The sequence below is a fragment of the Schistocerca nitens genome, chromosome 8 (assembly GCF_023898315.1).
Source record: "Schistocerca nitens isolate TAMUIC-IGC-003100 chromosome 8, iqSchNite1.1, whole genome shotgun sequence".
Classification (NCBI taxonomy): Eukaryota; Metazoa; Arthropoda; class Insecta; order Orthoptera; family Acrididae; genus Schistocerca; species Schistocerca nitens.
The window spans coordinates 544,002,202-544,021,102 of NC_064621.1; positions in this window are offsets into that span (position 1 = coordinate 544,002,202).

Below are 18,901 nucleotides of genomic sequence, written 5' to 3' on the forward strand. Positions count from 1 at the left end.
GCTGCTCGCCGCTATTGACGACAGTGATGTGCGCGCCGTACGACATGACCTCCGAGTTTTCATTACGCCTCACTGAAACTCCAGAGACTGGGTTAGCCATGGCTATACACGACAATAAATTTATAGTTGCAACTTCCTTCTCTATGTGAAGCGGTTTTCGCGATCGAAGTACACCTTTCCAGAAGCAATGTAATATGACCAAGCCAGGACTGGTTCCTGTTGAGGATTCAGACACCCAACACACGCCAGCTACACAGTATGTCACGAATATCCAAGTACAATTCCTTGGTGATTCATCTGTGACAAAAACGAGCAGCACGCTAAATCCCCAACCAGCACATTAGCATGGTAGGCTTTTATGCCCTCATTTCTCTCGTCTAGGGCACCATTAGAGTCAAATGCTCACAGGTTCACCCCGACTTGCAAGACAACGATACCGGCGCAGCTCTGCAAAAACTATACTGCCCATATTCACCCTCGAAATCGCGCAATATACCACAATCGTGCAGTGCACTGACGCGTGCCTGCAAGCATTGGTATGAACGTCTCACGAACTGGTTGTGGCCGCTATGGAGCGTATCACGACCTCTCAGAACGCTTCTAAGAGCACGTTCTTGTATGCGCCCGTTTGTGCGACGTCTCATCACTCATCCTTATCCCTTAACATGGACACCAGATAGGAAAGGACAAAAACATTGCTCATAAAAAGGTAGTGTCTCCTACTCCATCGACATTGGAGATCGCAAACATAAACAAAAAGAGGATAGCAGCAGTAAATTCTTATGCAAGACAACGCAGCGTGTTAATACTTTAGCAATCTTAATCTATTAATGTAACGATTATTGTTCCCCGAACAAAGGTTCATATATTTGCCTATTCTACTATGTACATTTCTTACACTACTACTATTCTACGAACTCCTTTATGTGAGAGAAGTGGTGGAGTCCTATGGACTAGCGTCAATCCCTTCTTAGACTCCCCCTCCTCTGACGTGCATTAGGATTTGGAGGTCTAATTTCAATCTCCTGGTTCTCCTGTTGTCCTTGATTTCGCTCCCTCCAATTACGGTCGCTTTGCCGTTCGTCATTCCTCCTGTCCCAGATTGCTTGTCTGGATTGACCCTGTTCCCTGACGTTCTGGTTTCCGTGTCTCTGGTTTCCATAACCTTGAATAGCGTAACCTTGATCTCGGTAACCCTGGTTTCCTAACTGACCAGTGCGATTATGCGATCTGTTGTCGTCTTCCCTTGCTGGCCCGTGGTATTTGTTATTTTGCGCCTTCTTCCTGTCCTTTGCGTCTTGTTTATCGAAGACTACTTCGAGTTCGCGCAGTAGACTCTTGAATGCATCTATGTCAGATCCACACTTCCCGACAAGTGTCTGTTGATACCTAACTGGCAATTTCGAAAAGCAAAATTTAATAATTTCTCCGTTGCTGTATGGACTATCTAAAAACTGATTCTTCTTGAGTAAATCATCAAAAAATTTGGTTGCGCTCTTATGCCCGGACACTTCCAGTTCAGGACAAAATATTATTTCCTCTTTAATCCTGTCTTGCGTTTCCTTTGACCAGTAGGTCCGCAGGAATGCACCAACAAATTCCTGATAAGTCCGACACGTCGCTGCCACGCCCCGCATCTTTTCCGCGGCTTGGCCTTCGATGTGTCCACACATGAATTCTAATTTGGCCTGGGTTGGCCATGACGACGGTAATGAATTAGTAAATTGCATCACCCAGCTCTTCGGATGCATCGACCCTCCATTATCTTTGAACTTCTGGAATTTGAGTATCGACAGGAAGTGATTGTGATCAAAATTCTGTCCGATCCTCGCACTGGTGTTGTCAGACGTTTCCGATACTTGCACGTCTGCGGAGTGTCCTGATCTATCTTGCTGATAACTGTGATGTGCTACGTCTGTATCACAGTGGAAGTGGCATTCAGCATCCACTCTTCTAAGTGGGCTGCAATTATTGGAGCTATTACTCGCTGTTTCTGCGTGTGCATTGTTTGTTCCGCACGCTGTCACTGGGCTAGAGCACGGCGGGCTTTCCCTCGGAGACACAATCCTGTGTGCTCCATCATTGGTATCCGAACGCGCAGTGCTCGTGTGCCCATTTCGCTCTAGTTTTGCTATCCGACTCTCTACTTCTTTCATTCGTTTCGTGATGTTCGTAACCGCAATATTACCTTGAGTCTTTAAGGCCGCTAGGGATTTCGAGTGGACTTGTGTCGCACGTCGCAAGCGCCCTGCGAGTTTAAGAGTTACTCTTGCGATTTTCATTGCCCCTGTTGCTGCAGTTTTGGCTAGGCCTGCTGCTTTTTGTGCTACCATTGATATTTGTTTTGCTTCTCCACATTCTTTCTTTATTGTTAATAATTCCCCACGAATTTCTCCTATATGCGAAATTATTGCCTCCGTGTCCTTCTTACGCTGTTCGTCAGCTTCTTCTTTCATTGATCGTAGGAAGCTCAGTATTGGGTTAATGTCATCAATTTGATCCTCGTCACACATGGGTGATGTAACTCTGGACACCTGGGCGCTAGAGCTCTGACGTGGCCGAGCTGGCCCCTGTCTGCTCTCGTTCGTTTGATTATAAACTTCTGCTACCGTCTCGACCTGTGTGACTGTCTTTGTTTCATCCTCTACCTCACTATCATAATCACGGCCGCAACGCTGCTCTAAGATCGCGTCCAAATCACCTTCCTCATCAATGACCCTGGCGTCCTGTCCTGCTAAAAATGTGCCCATCTCATCTCCGAACCTATTCCCGTCAGTAAACTGCCACTTATCCATTATGCTATTCTCTTTTGTTTTAGTTTCGCTCGCTGATAGTCGTGCCTTACTTCTCGTGATCATTCATAAAAAAAACAAATTTATCTAAAATTCACAATAAAATCATCTACTCCCAATATTTTTTCACATAGACATAAAATTTCAACAACGCCGTTCCAACGCTGTAATCACAAACACAATTTGATGTGGTACAGAAACCGCACACAAATCCGACAAAGTGCGATGCGGTACAGACACCACATCAGCGAAACACAAAAAAAACAATGAACAAAAAATATATACACTGAAAACAAAAACTGTAGTCATGCGCCGCTACTTAAAACTAAACGCGGAACTACCAAAAAAAACTTGGGTATTAATCATTAAAAAATAGAGAGAAAAAAAATTGAATGTTCCTACTAAGAATCCTGTTTGTTTATCAGAGATTCACAGGAAAGATCCGAGGCCAAGGGTCGCCATATTATGCGAGGTGCCGGGGCTAGTAGTGTATTTATCACTAAATTCTACTAGAATCCACATGTGTAAATCATGCTCTAAGCCCCCCCTATTCTAACTCCGACTTTTGCTGTTGCACAAGGATAAAAAAAAATACGCGAACTGACTCTAATCAACCCTGCTAGTGGAGTAGAAGAGAGTTTGGCACCTGCAGTAATTTAATTTGATACATAAGTTAAATAAACAAAGGTTTCATTAGCATAGTGAGGAATGATAGGGTTGCTCTATTGATTAACAGAATGAAAGTTCTGTTCAAACTAACAATATGATTTATTAAGATTAAACACAGAATAGTAAAAGAAACACAGCAAATTTATAAAACATCAAATTGGCTAAAATTGGAGATTCATACAAACACTATAAAGGTGAAGTTGTCCCTAACTTAGATCGTGAGGTTTAAGACGAAGTGGTATGTGGAGCCAATTCCTTTCCACTCAAATCTCAAGAGAGACACACAGCTAACCCAATGGTAATTGCTGTTACTCGAAACTGAACAAAGTTAGAAAAGGATGAACAGGCGCGCTCTGCTGAGCTCTGATTATCACCTAGGAAAATCCCTATCTGCCGGTGCTGCGGATGTACATTACCAACAGTCTTCTTATCTCCCAGAACACGATCTGGCGTACCGCAGGCGAGGGCTGGCTGCTTCAACGTCCTCGACCGAAAGGCGACTGCCGACTACTCAGAGCACCCGTACAGGCCGAACACACAACATTCCCACCCCCACGACAGTGGCCGTGGTTACGTTCCAATCAGCAACACGAAAACCGGCGGAAATTCCACTCCATTGCCGGAGCACTACCATTCCACCAATGGAGATTCTTGGCGCCAATTTCTGTGCTGATTTTGCCCCGTCACGGAGCTATGCCCTTAGCAAGCCAATCACAGTTCCTATTTTGCAGAAAGCGCGGTAATTTTCCCGCCCCAGCTGCCTGGGTACATAAGTCATTCCCACGCCTCGCTGGTAGCCCGCCAGAAAGTGTTTTCGCTAAGCTTCTGCGAAGCAACGGAACCACCAGCCCAGCCGCCACTTCCGGCTTTCGCGGCCGCGTCTCCTGACAATGTCGGCGTCCGGAGAGTATTCACTCGGCCCCCACACCTGTCAGCCTACCCTTTCAAAGTGAGAAGAGCCCGCCTGTCACTGGACCACCCGGGTGGCGAGAGACGCTACATGGGAAGTCCGCGTGTGAAGGAACAACGGAACCTCCACCGCATGCAACTAGAGAGGAGAATCGTAAGATAGGAATATGAGAGGGGGCTCATGCCACCTCTCAAGCTGTCCACGACATCACGGAATCTTGGACACGTATCGATTTCCTGGACATTTGGCAGATACCGCTCAACACGGGTCTTGGCACACGAACATGGCCATCACCTTGCGACATAGGATATCTAGACTCGTCTGTGAATAACACGTTACGCCAATGACTTAAGTTGCCAGTTAAGGGGACCACATCGTGGTTCAGATCGAAAAAAATCGATTTTCGGTTTTCATCATATTTCGATAGATTGAGGTTTTATTTAAGTACTCTGAAAAGGATTTTTCTGAAAAAAAATTTCGAGCATTTAAAGAGCATTTTCCTACCACGTGTGTTTATGTGCCACGCCCACTTTTCTGTCACCCACTTTTCTGCATATATTTTACATCTTTATATCCCCTACATTGCACGTTAGGGACTTTTTTTTTACTCGCGAGTGTTTTGCTATCCTTGGAATGCAACGGTCGGTATTCTTTTGTTTCTGTTGTTTGTAAACAACACGCTTTCAAACACGCGGTTAGTTTTGTTCAAGTGTGATTGAGAGTAATTGTTATACTTACGTTTGCAGTGTTTGTTTACGTGTGTTTTGTTGTGTTTATTGAAGATGAAACGTAAAGGCATTTTCAAGAAACGACAATTTAGAGGAAACAGGTTTGGAAAGCTTTCTGTACAAGAGGTTATGTCGCCTGGCAACGATGTTTCTAATTGTAATTCTGCAACAAGTGCATCATCAAAGAAGCTCTCACCATTTATCTTCCTGGCTGCTGTTATTACAGCAATTAAACCTATTTCCAGAGACTTGGCTCATCCTGAACTTCCAAGGAAATGTCTGCATGGGCAAACACAGAATCCAAATGAGTGTTTCAACAGCATAATTTGGAACCGCCTTCCCAAAACTGTATTTGTAGGCATGCATACAATGAAACTGAGAGTTCATGATGCTGTTATTACATTCAATTGTGGTAATATTGGAAAGTATTGGGTACTGAAAAATCTGGGAATTAATTCTGATGAAAATATGATCACTGGGCTGCAACATTGCGATGAAATGAGAATAGCCGATGCAGACATTTCCGGCGTTACAAGGTCTGCATCTAATATGGCCAAGAAAGCAAGAAAAACATCCAATAAGGTGAAAAAGAAGCTGGAAGACCTGCTACAGGCTAAAGAAGGGCCATCATATGCAGCACGACAGTTTTAATTAACTGTAAGTTTTTTTTATGTAACTATACGACTAAACTTCTGAGGTCATCAGTCGCCTAGAACTTAGAACTAATTAAACCTAACTAACCTAATGACATCACACACATCCATGTCCGAGGCCGGATTCGAACCTGAAACCGTAGTGGTCGCTCGGCTCCAGACTATAGCGCCTAGAACCGCACGGCCACTCAGGCCGGCTAATTGTAAGTAACAAAAGTTTTTTTTTAAAGTCAATCTCCCGCAAACTAAATTTTTCAGTACATATGCCCCATTATATCATAAACTATCATAGATAAATGAATGAAATTTTCAGAGACTCTGCATAACATAAAAAGCCATCTCTGGTATGACATTCATTAATATTCCCCCATTAGGAAGTTCACAAACAAATATTTTCTGCAGAAAGAACTTAATATTTTTGTTAATAAATTTAAAAAAGTATTTCTTAAAAACTATAAAACTGATAAAGTATATTTTAGTGCAGTTGACTCTATTCGCGTCATATAACCTACAGTAAAAATATTAAGTTCCTGCATCAACAAGTTTTTTGAGAAATGGGTCAAATACTGGCCTAAATTAACATGTGTTAGATAGGCAGGGTGTGGTCCCCTTAACATGGGAACGGCAGAAATGAAGGCGAGTGCGGTACTCGAATAGGACGCCTGGCTCCTAAGGTCCTTCCTCGTAACCTGTTCATTACAGTCACAGCTCCTCCATAGGCCCTTCTGAGATCGTCCTGCAGTGCTCTGGCGGTATCCGTACGACTCTGCAACGCAGAGATGGCCAGAGATCGGTCTTCACGTGCTATTGTAATGCGTCGGCGACCTTGTCCAGCACGCCTTATGCATGACCCGTCCCTCTGCAGCGTGTTCACAAACTATGGATGACATTCGCAACTGAAGCAACACGACCCGAAGTCAAATCATTTTGGATCAAGCAGACCGCCCTTGCAACTTGCGCTGTATTACCCGTAAGATGTTGCACTGCACGTGCTTGGACGAATGCTAGGAGCAGCGGCGTACGGATAAGAAATTCAGTGGGATTATCGGGACAACTTTAAAAGATATAAGGGAAGCAGTATTCCACTTTGATATTCATGTCAGGTCTCCAGCAGGAACATAATGGCATCTTCACACAGTATTTTCGTGGTCCACCTGGCCGCCATCTTGAGGCGAGTAAGCCGCCGCCTTAACTCTCCGAAACTGAAATCAAATCGCAGCGGCGGCTCCTTTATACACCACCTGTAGGTCCACCGCGGGTGCGCGAACGTAACTGCCCTCTTGCGCAAGGCACCACAGCGCACCTGTGGAGAAAATTCGCGGAAACGATCAATCGATATCACACAGTGTTAACACCTTTAGATAACCGAAACAAAGACCGTTGTTTTTTAATGTCAAACAAAACAGCGTTCCAACTCTTGCTTAAAAAAAAAATGATCAAATGTGTGTGAAATCTTATGGGACTTAACTGCTAAGGTCATCAGTCCCTAAGCTTATACACTACTTAACCTAAATTATCCTAAGTACAAACACAAACACCCATGCCCGAGGGAGGACTCGAACCTCCGCCAGGACCAGCCGCACAGTCCATGACTGCTGCGCCTAAGACCGCTCGGCTAATCCCGCGAGGCTTCTTGCTTAAAGGATACCCCTTACCTTTCCTTATAATTTTGTCAGACATCCGGATTTAAATAGCTTCTTCCACTACACAGTCCCCATCACGTGACGCCAGGGCAGCCACTTGTGTCTCATCATACAACATTTTATGTCATTCAGTAACACAGTGGTCCGCAACCGCAGATTTTTCTGGCTGAAATAAACGCGACTGACGATGAAACTACGCGCATCGATCCTGGACCGTACGAATCAATTGTCCAATATACGAGATGCGACAATAAAGTACTGAGACCGATTTTCTTTGCAAGATGTGGCAACCCTGCAGGCCTGCGTAGGCACAATATCTTTGACCTTGGTCTATAAGCTGCTTCTAATCCAAGCGGCACATCGATGCAACTGCTCAATACGTGACTTGTGCTGTAAAAAGTCAACACGTGTTTGTGTCTCTCGTCACGGAAATGGAACCGCATAATATTGCGCAACGGTATGCCATTTCTTTTTGCGTTAAATTGGGTGAAAACGCGACGACAACTTACAGTTAACTTCAGAAGGCTTTTGGAGAGGAGGTTATGTCACGAGCTCAATTTTTCGTTGGCATGAAATGTTTAGTGAAGCAGAACGAATGTTGAACATGAAGACTGCAGTGGACGACCATGCATGCTGGTGTGCTTCTTTGATTACAAGGGAATTGTTCATAAAGACTGGGTGCCTCCTGGAGAAAAAGTCAACCAATGTTACTACAAAGACATTTTAGAAAGACTTCATAAAAGAGTTCTTCGTGTCCTTGCCAACATTGCTGATAGTTAGATCTGCATCACTATAATGCGCCATCTCATACTAACCTGTCAGTACAGCAATTTTTAAGCTCAAAACAAATTTCAGTCCTACCACAGCCACGTTAGTCACCAAATATCGCTCCATGCGACTTTTTTCTATTTCTTAAAAAAGGCGGTCAAGGGACACCATTTTCAAATAACACAAGCTGTCCAAAATGCTGTGACGAGGGTCTTGGAGGATATTACAGAAGATGAGCTCCAGAAATGTTACCAACAATGGCAGAAGCGCTGGAAAAAGTATGTGCAATCAGAAGGGAACTACTTTGAAGGAGACAGCACTAAACTTGACTAAAACGGTAAGCTACATATTTTTTTTACATCAGTCTCATTACTTTACTGTCGCACCTCGTAGACTTTCCCTCTGTGGCAGGCTTTCGCAAACCCCAATCGTCCTTCACAGAGCCAAGCAGCGCTCTAGTCTTAGCTGGCGGACGGAATGTACTTCTAACATAAAATCTCATTAAATTCTTCTACCCGCAAAAGGTAGGAACGCCTCCGATTTGCTTGACCTTCTGTTAGTTCCCGTGGAGCTCCAGACTGCAGAGCACGACGGATCTGATTGCCGGTATAAACATTCTGCTTGATGAACAGTACTTTTAAATGATCGAGTTCTTGTGTCAAACTGTCTGCATCTGAGATGGCATAAGCTCTTTTTTACCACCGTACTCAGGACGCCTTTGCATTGGTACGATGGATGACAAATCGATGCAACAAGAAATCGATCCGTATTCGTGGGTTTACGATAAACACTGTGTCCTAAGGTCCCATCATCCCTTCTGTACACCAATACATCAAAAACGGAAGTTTTCCATTCTTTTAAACTTCCATCGCGATCTCAATATTGGGATGCACATAATTAAAATGATCTAGGAAACGATCTAGAGCATCTCTTTCATGTAACCATATCATAAACGTATTATCGACGTATCTTCAAAAACAAATTAGTTTCAAGAACGCTGTCTTCAGTGCCAAAATCTTCCATAAACTGTCCAACATATGTACAAGGAACCATGCACCCCCTGCAGCCGTCTGACGCTCTGTAAGATCAGAAGTGTTGGAAAAAGTCTAACTGATGCGGATACGAGAGGAATTTCACCTGCTGGTAATGCCAGTCGGTTTCAAATCCTAAAGGGAATTGCTCCTGGCGGTGAATACAGGTGAATATCGATCAGTTTCCGAGAAAACATTACAAAGAAAACAACATGCAACGGGAGACGTGTTGGGTAACTCGCAAAAGTGCTCACAGCGGGAAATAAAGCTGCGAATCTTCAGTCGGTCGAACAGCACAGAAATTGGACTCTAGATGACTGGATGCGTGTACTGTGGTCCGTCGACTCGCAGTTCGGTCAATTGTTAAGCGACGCAAGGTGTCGACCGAAGGCGAAATGAGACGTTCAACCTGCAGCGTGTTTCTCTTACCATAGCTTGGGTACACTTATTCTGATCACCGTGAAGATAAAGGATGTATTTTTTCAAATTTCTGGATGACCAAATGTCGCCTTTTCCTGGTATATCTTCATGATGAGTACGCTGTGGACACTGCCTTATTCCAAGATAGCAACAGGCATCGTTCGCCGGGCTGCACGAATATGTTCTTAGTTGGACGAGAATTCAGTCAGCCTATCTCCTGTCGACTGGCCAGCTACATTACCCGCTTATAATCCTATCGATCCGAGCACGACAATGTGCGGTACCAATGAATTCCAAAAAGACATGCGCGAACATGCGAAACTTCACGGGATCATATCTCGTGTTCTATTGATCACAGAGGTAAGGGGTCTTGTGTTTTGGATGGCACTTGGCCTAGCGACCATTTGTGTACATATCGGGCACACTATAGCTCTAGAGTACTGGGCGAAATTTAAACATTATACACTTCTTCCACGCCAGGAAGATGGAGCAAATCGGTTGATTCTTTTGCATTACGTATGATGTAGGGTGGACGTTAGGCGGCCTATAAATGTACACTAATGGCCATTAAAATTGCTACACCAAGAAGAAAAGCAGGTGATAAACGGGTATTCATTGGACAAATATATTATACTAGAACTGACATGTGATTACATTTTCACGCAATTTGGGTGCATAGATCCTCAGAAATCAGTACCCATAACAACCACATCTGGCCGTAATAACGGCCATGATACGCCTGGGCATTGAGTCAAACAGAGCTTGGATGACGTGTACAGGTACAGATGCCCATGCAGCTTCAACACGATACCACAGTTCATCAAGAGTAGTGACTCGCGTATTGTGACGACCCAGTTGCTCGGTCACCATTTACCAAGCGTTTTCAATTGGTACGAGATCTGCAGAATGTGCTGGCCAGGGCAGGATTCCGACATTTTCTGAACCCAGAAAGGCCCGTAAGGGACCTGCAACATGCGGTCGTCCATTATCCTGCTGAAATGTAGGGTTTCGCAGGGATCGAATGAAGGGTAGAGCCACGGGTCGTAAGACATCTAAAATGTAACGTCCACTGTTCAAAGTGCCGTCAATGCAAACAAGAGGTGACCGAGACGTGTAACCAATGGCACCCAATACCACCACGCCGGTGATACGCCAGTATGGCGATGACGAATACACGCTTCCAATGTGCGTTCACCGCGATGTCGCCAAACACGGATGCGACCATCATGATGCTGTAAACAGAACCTGCATTCATTCGAAAAATTGACGTTTTGCCATTCGTGCACCCAGGTTCGTCATTGAGTACACCATCGCAGGCGCTCCTGTCTGTGAAGCAGCGTCAAGGGTAACCGCAGCCGTGGTCTCCGAGCTCATAGTCCATGCTGCTGCAAATGTCGTCGAACTGTTCGTGCAGATGATACGGTAAACCGCAACCGCAATCGCGATAGGCTATAATCCGACCTTTATCAAAGTCGGAAACCTGATGGTACGCATTTCTCCTCCTTACACGTGGCATCACAACAACGCGTCACTAGGCAACGCCGATCAACTGCTGTTTGTGTATGAGAAATCGGTTGGAAATTTTCCTCATGTCAGCACATTGTAGGTGTCGCCACCGGCGCCAACCTTGTGTGAATGCTCTTAAAAGCTAATCATTTGCATATCACAGCATCTTCTTCCTGTCGGTTAAATTTCGCGTCTGTAGCACGTCATCTTCGTGGTGTAGCAATTTTGATGGCCAGTAGTGTAACATTTTTTCATGCCATGAGAAAACTTCTAAAAGCTGTGATATTTTTGTACGAAAAGTACAAATTGAGGGGATCGCCATTTCAATAATTCCTGTTCTTGGCATTTCGTCGAAATTTTTAGTTCAAAATGGTTCAAATGGCTCTGAGCACTATGGGACTTAACATCTTAGGTCATCAGTCCCCTAGAACTTACAACTACTTAACTAAGCTAAGGACATCACACACATTCATGCCTGAGGCAGGATTCGAACCTGTGACCGTAGCAGTCCCGCGGTTCCGGACTGAAGCGCCTAGAACCGCACGGCCACCGCGGCCGGCGAAATTTTTAGTATATGTTCTTAAGATTGTATTCTCGGGGAACATTGAAACGTCTTTCCATATCATTAATCGCTACCGAGATCCAGAGGTTCAAACGTATCGTGTTTATGCGCATAAAATATGCACTTAATATCCAATCTGAGGCGTAAATGTAGTTTTAACTAACGCAGTGAACACATGGCAAGGGTGATAGGCTTCTAGGGATTCTAAAGTCATCAATTTATGTCTCTAGTCAGCATGTTTTCACCAATAAAAGTTCATGACGCTCTATCTTTGTATAGTGGACACTTCACGCCTATGTAAATATGCCGAATGCTGTACTCCAGTGATAAAAAATACGGTAAAAACGAGTTTCATATGCCTCAAAAGAACTTAAAATGCTTTCCAAAATTCATGTAAAAATGGAAAGACTACAAATTCAGTGATATAATTCTGTTAAAATTCTTTTATTTTCAGATAAAAATTACAAGCCTTGCGATAGATGAGCAATGTATCCAGAAGAAATGTAGAGCAAAAGATTTTGTGTTAACCATTGTATTATGCGTAATTATTTGTTATTTATAACTGTCATATTATGTTAATTTTTCGGTGTATACAAAAAATTGTAAAAATTCTGCTGATCCATAGGATTTGTTTTACGTAAGTCGTAGCACGGAAAAATGGTCCTCTCGGGTCATAAAAAAAGGTGAAAATGTTGCTCTTTAAAAGACTGACAGAAAAGTGGGGAACCAGCTGTCTCAACCCTCATTTGCGAAATAATCGCGTCTTTTTGTGCTGAAAGACAGTAGTAGAGAGACAGTGACGGTTGAAGAGAGAGGAGACAGGGTGAGTGAGAGAGAGAGAGAGACAGAGGAGACAATGATGATAGGACAGGGACTGTGGCAGTGAAACAGAAGGAGAGGTAGATGAAGGCAGCAGCAGTGGGAGCCAAAGAGCGGGGAGATACTGATGGTAAGTGAGAGACAGTAGCAACAAACGAGAGACATGGATGGAGGTTAAAGCAGTGGGAGCAGAAGAGAGAGGAGACGGTGGAAATGAAAACTGCAGATAATTGGGGACCATACATAAGCTTGAGAGGTGGGAGAGGAGATATCGACCCTCCCAGACCGGCGAATTTTAACACGTAAATGTAGGGGAGGGCGCAGTTTGGACAGAAATTTTAAACAAGTGGGTGTAGGGAAATGTAAAATGAACTCCTCAGAATTTTTAAGCTAGTGAGTTATGGGGGAGATAGTAGGAAAGAAACAGGAGACAGTGTAAGTGAGAGAGCAGTCAGTCAGAGTGGGATATATGTTAAATAGATGAGAGGAACAGGAGGTAATGGGAGAGAGTCATACGTAGACACAATCGGTGGGAGGCAGGTGCTAAACATAAAAGCTTAGCTGCAAAGAGAGATTGGTTAAACGGAGTTAGAACGTTCAGTGTTAAAAAAAGTGCGAATATCTCGCATGGCCGGTCCTGGAGTATTTGTTCCCCAGTACAAGACAATTCTGGAACATTTTTGCACATTTGGAAAACCCTGACTTTCACGGTGGAATTTTTTGTAATTTCGGGACAACATTGCAGCTCACAAATATAGAATCCCATCATTTAAAAACGGAAAAAGGTAACGTTTTAAACTTCTATTACAGCGCTCGTTAGTGGTGAAAGTCTGAAAGTGTTCCGAGGTACAACACTCTCCCTTACACTTAATTGTAATGATAGTAATCACGAGCCTATTCCACAGTGAGCTGGCAAGTCGGTAAACTTAAATGGCATATGCATACTTTAATATCAAGTTTCATCAGTTATTTGGACGTAACGATGTGTTGCCTAGGTACAGGATCATCGGATCGTGGGTGCGGAATATTTTTAAAATCCACAAAACAGCTAAATTAAGAACGCTTTCATCGCCTTGGAATCATTCTGTTATAAATACAGAGCAGTGACAGTCAGGTTGCATCGTGACGGTACACTAGTGTACAATTCATTTACATTTATAACGCTGGTATGCAGCTTGCAGTGCGCGTTGTCGGTATCACGCGCTCACCTAAGCTGATGTGGTAAGAACTGCCACGCTGCCGCCCTTTCTGTCCACATCCTGAGCTTCAGAAGGCCAAACACGATATCTCTGATCAGTGACTCCCAGCAGTTCATCTCCTTTCACTGATTATAACTTCCTAGGGACTACTGAGTACCGTTTAGGCGTACAGCATGTCGCTTCCGCACAGCACCTCTAATTTAACTGCGCTATAAAGAAGGGGATGTTTAAATAATCTCTTACAAGTTATCTGCACACTTAAGTATATTATGAAACTCTTCCATCCAAATTACCTGCAAACACTTTACACACTTCTACTTCAAAACTGCATCAGAAGAATGGGTAGCAAGTAATGATATTATACTTATTCTGCGTAAGCTGCATATTACGAAGATTGATTCGATATGTAGGTGATGTGAAAGTATTAGTTATAGGTGTCCGGCGTGCGCACTGAATACATCCGCGTTCATTTACCCTTATAGACAAGGAAACAGTGACAGCGGGAAATAGAAAAGTAATGAATACTAGTATTAGACATTGGTCGTGGTATAGAAAGATCGAAGGAGAGAATAGCAAAGTGAGAATAGTGAGTGACACAGTGCCAGTGGAACACAGTTGACAGTGACAGAACAATTCTATGAAAAGAGTGAAGGGGACAGCGCCAGTGGGAGAGGAATAAAGAGGAGGAAGAAGTGGGAGTGGGCGAGAGTCAGTGATAATGAGAGACAGAATCTGTGACAATCACAAAGGGAAAGAGAGGGACAGCGACAGTGAGAAGAGACAGCAGCAGTGGGAAGGAATGAGTGAAATAGCAACAGTAAGAGAGGAGACAGTGACACTCAGAGAAGACGGCTGTAGTAGGACAGAAGATAGGGAACTGTGACTGTAAGGTAGGGGGTAGTGACAGAGACATACAAGGAGATAATGACAATAAGTTGGGCTAGTTGAGTGAGTGAGAGTGGGAAAGTTGGAGTGGATGGGTACGAGCGACTTTCAGCGTTGGTTAGGAGTGTTTGTGGGAGTGAGACGTGGGTTTCATGTTAAAAAGTGAATGAATATTTTCGCACGCCAAAATTTTTGGGAAATTTTTTGAAGATGCCAAGGAAGGCAGGATGAGGCAGCTAGTACCCCACTTTTCAGTCAGTCTTTTAAAACAGGAGCATATTAGCCTTTTCTGTGCTCCGGTAGGAGTATTATTTCACAGGTTGTCCTGGTGTGCGTGGCTTTCCTCCGTAATCAATCATTTTCTGTTCGCAACATCTTATGGGAGTGAGCTTCCCCAGAATAGGTCACTTACTTCTATACTGTTCACATTACATTAAAATCGTACGTGCAGTTAATAATAACACTACGGTGCTTGCAGGTTATGGTCGTGGAGTAGATCAAGAGTTGCGCTGTACACTGTGGCTGCCTAACTTCAGTTAATCTGACACGAGGCTACGACGATATGACTGTCTGCTAACCGAAGTTTCAGCCAACACACAGCACGAAGGCCAGATTTGTTTGTGATATTGACTGGCAACAACATCCCGCAGCACCAAGCCATCTCAAGTCTGTCAAATACATTCGTTTGCAGATATATGTCTGCAAACTTGTTAATCACAGATATCAACGCCACAGTACAGTAGCACGTCGCTATAGCAGCCAAGAGAGAATAGCCCAGCCCATTAATAAAGTGGAGTAACGTGCGATAATTCGTTTTCTGCATGTGAGGGGGATAGCCATTCAAAAATCGATGGAGAGTGAGTTGCTGGAGATGTATGACAAAAGTACACTCTCATATGGCAAAGTGGTTAGGTAGGACGGAGAACGAAGTGCCAAAACGTATCTCCATGAAGAAACAAGAATCGCAAGAGAATAAAGGTTTTTGTGTTCGAATTTTACTGCATCACGGGTAACACTGAAATTTTCGAGCTGGAACATTTCTTAAATAGGAAAAATGCATACTACTACTACAAAGATCTTTGACAAGTCATCCATCATTGGGAAGAATGTACCCATTAAAGGATGAATATACACTGTCTGATCAATGGTATCCCAACCCCTCTATGTACAGCAAAACTGATCTCTAGGTGTCACAAGAGACGGACCACTCCAGTATAAAAGGATGCTAGGAGTGTTTTACTGTCAGTATGGAAGCAGGAACAGCAGAATGCGTCCATCAGGAGAGCGCAGTGACTCTGGAGGCGGACTCGTCAATGGATGTTGTGTGGTCTTGCCCACTCGTCGCTAATAGGGTGCCTACGGGATGCAGAGTTCTCGGAATGCTATACAACAGTGCAAACAAATAACGTTAGTAGTTTTATTTCTAGAAAGTAATTGACAATACTTAACTTTGGACATTCGCAAATAGTAATCGCAAACGAGGAGCGACTTGCAATATAATTTAGAGTCCTTGATAAGTAAACTGTTCAGGCAAGTTGCCACACGTCACTGATAACTGACGTCCGCGATCCGGTGCCGAACTGAGCGCCGGGGCTAGCAGGAGCGGCGTTTATGTTCACTTCTTCCGGTGCTTGTGGTTACGCCAGAACACATGTCATCTGGGTAACAAATCCAACAGTCACTTGTTAGACCTTCTTGATACTTCGGCGGACAGCGGAAAAAAAGGTAGTCTACACCTACAACTATACTCCGCAAGCCACCTGACGGTGTGTGGCGGAGGGTAGTTTGGATACCTCTATCGGTTCTCCCTCCTGTTCCAGTCTCGTATTGTTCGTGGAAAGAAAGATTGTCGGTATGCCTCTGCGTGGGCTCTAATCTCTCTGATTTTATCCTCATGGTCTCTTCGCAAGATATACGTAGAAGGGAGCAATATACTGCTTGACTCCTCGGTGAAGGTATGTTCTCGAAACTTCAACAAAAGCCCGTACCGAGCTACTGAGCGTCTCTCTTGCAGAGTCTTCCACTGGAGTTTGTCTATCATATCCGTAACGCTTTGGCGATTACTAAATGATCCTGTAATGAAGTGCACTGCTCTCCGTTGGATCTTCTCTAGCTCTTCTATCAACCCTATCTGGTACGGATCCCACAGCGGTGAGCAGTATTCAAGCAGTGGGCGAACAAGTGTACTGTAACCTACTTCCTTTGTTTTCGGATTGCATTTCCTTACGATTCTTCCAATGAATCTCAGTCTGGCATCTGCTTTACCGGCGATTAATTTTATATGGTAATTCCACTTTAAATCACTCCTAATGCCTACTCCCAGATAATTTATCGAATGACCTGCTATATTGTAGCTAAATGATAAAGGATCTTAATTTCTTTGTATTCGCAGCACATTACACTTGTCTATATTGAGATTCAATTGCCATTCCCTGCACCACGCGTCAATTCGTTGCAGATCCTCCTGCATTTCAGTACAATTTTCCATTGTTACAACCTCTCGATATACTACAGCATCATCCGCAAAAAGCCTCAGTGAACTTCCGATGTTATCCATAAGGTCATTTACATATTGTGAATAGCAACGGTCCTACGACACTCCCCTGCGGCACACCTGAAGTCACTCTTACTGCGGAAGTCTTCTGTCCATCGAGAATGACATGCTGCGTTCTGTTATCTAGGAACTTATAACACTCCCTGTCTGCTACTGCTACACCATAACCCTAAAGTAGGAGTCAGTTTGCAAAACAGAATTATTTTGTTATAGTAATTATGGTATAAAGCAACATAGTAGTGTTACCCTCTGAGAGGAATTTTTGTTGTGTTGACCGTGTTATTCCTAATGGGGGTGGCTTATCGGAAGTGAAAGTCAGGATTACGTAAATGTTTGAACAGTAATAAACAAAATTTTGCCTATCTGCACTGTTTAATTAATAAAGAAAACGGTCGCCAGCCTAACTAGGCAAGAGAATGATTAACATTCTCGTTTAAGAAAGTAGGTATAAGTAACTATAACGGACAAACACAACCTAGACTTGGCCACACGCGAGTGCAATGAACTCTGACACACATATGTTTTAAGATTGAGGCTAACAACTGGAGCAGCACAAAAACTATTTGCAAAATTATAACACGTACAGAAAAAACACTATCACTTTCAGGGCTTACACAAACTGAGTGGTCTTTATACTGTTAATATGCACACAAGAGAGACAAACACTTAGTAATCATGAACATATAATTTCCTACTATGCAGTTTTCTACTTTTACTACCGTGAGACATAAAATTAACATTAATGTAAGATACTGACCCACTTTCTGAGATTAACAACAGGCAGTAATGTGATCATTTACTAAGCAAAACTTTATAAAGCTCAGTCTTAAGAACTTTTAATTTGAAGTTGGCAACAACACATTAATGAGCAGTTTTACTAGGAAAATTATTTTCAGCAAGCATCATTAACTTTAACTCACTCTCTAGACACATTAACTTTAACTTTCTCTTTACTATGTTCAAGAGGGCATTAATTAGAAAACTGAGTTTTAATGTACTTTCAGTAAGGACACTCGGTAATCACTTTAGTTCAAATGGAGAGGACCCTGAGAGGTGTTATGATGAGGAGAAAAGTCAAGGTAGGTGCATAAATTCAGACATAAATTACCTTATATTTCAGCACAATAACACATCCATTAAGCTGATCCTTCACTGTACATCATTATAGTGTTACGTTACAGTGATTGCGCAATGTGGTGGCAACTGCATGTTGGTAGGTGGAATTGCAGGCAGAATTGCTGGACTCTGTCATTTCTTGGTGGCGATGATAGATACAAGTTCCAGAATAGTTCCAGCTATTTATCCATCCATCCGAGGGCTTGGAAAGTAGCAGAAAAAACCTCTCTCGGAACCAGCACCATATGCATCTTTTACATGGCAGTGCACGGACTCGTAGCTCATCTCCGACTGGTATCTCGTCCCCGACTGACTCTCAGTTCCACCTTTTCTACGTAGGCCAACCACAATTTGCGCGCGCTACACAGTTCCGTTCCCGAGGGGAACCACTACACCTCTTATACACAAAATTACTAAGATTCCTAAGTGAGGATCAGCAGTTTACATAACAGCAAACAAACGCATTGAATAACACAGAACATTTGCACATATTAACATGTCTACAAAAAATTATTCACACAAATTTACAATTATATACAGTAAGTTTTGTTCCCTCCAAATGGGTCAAAGCATTTAAACGAGAAATATGCTACACAGCATACAATCAAATCATGATATCAAAGCTTGTACAAAGAAAGGAGTATAC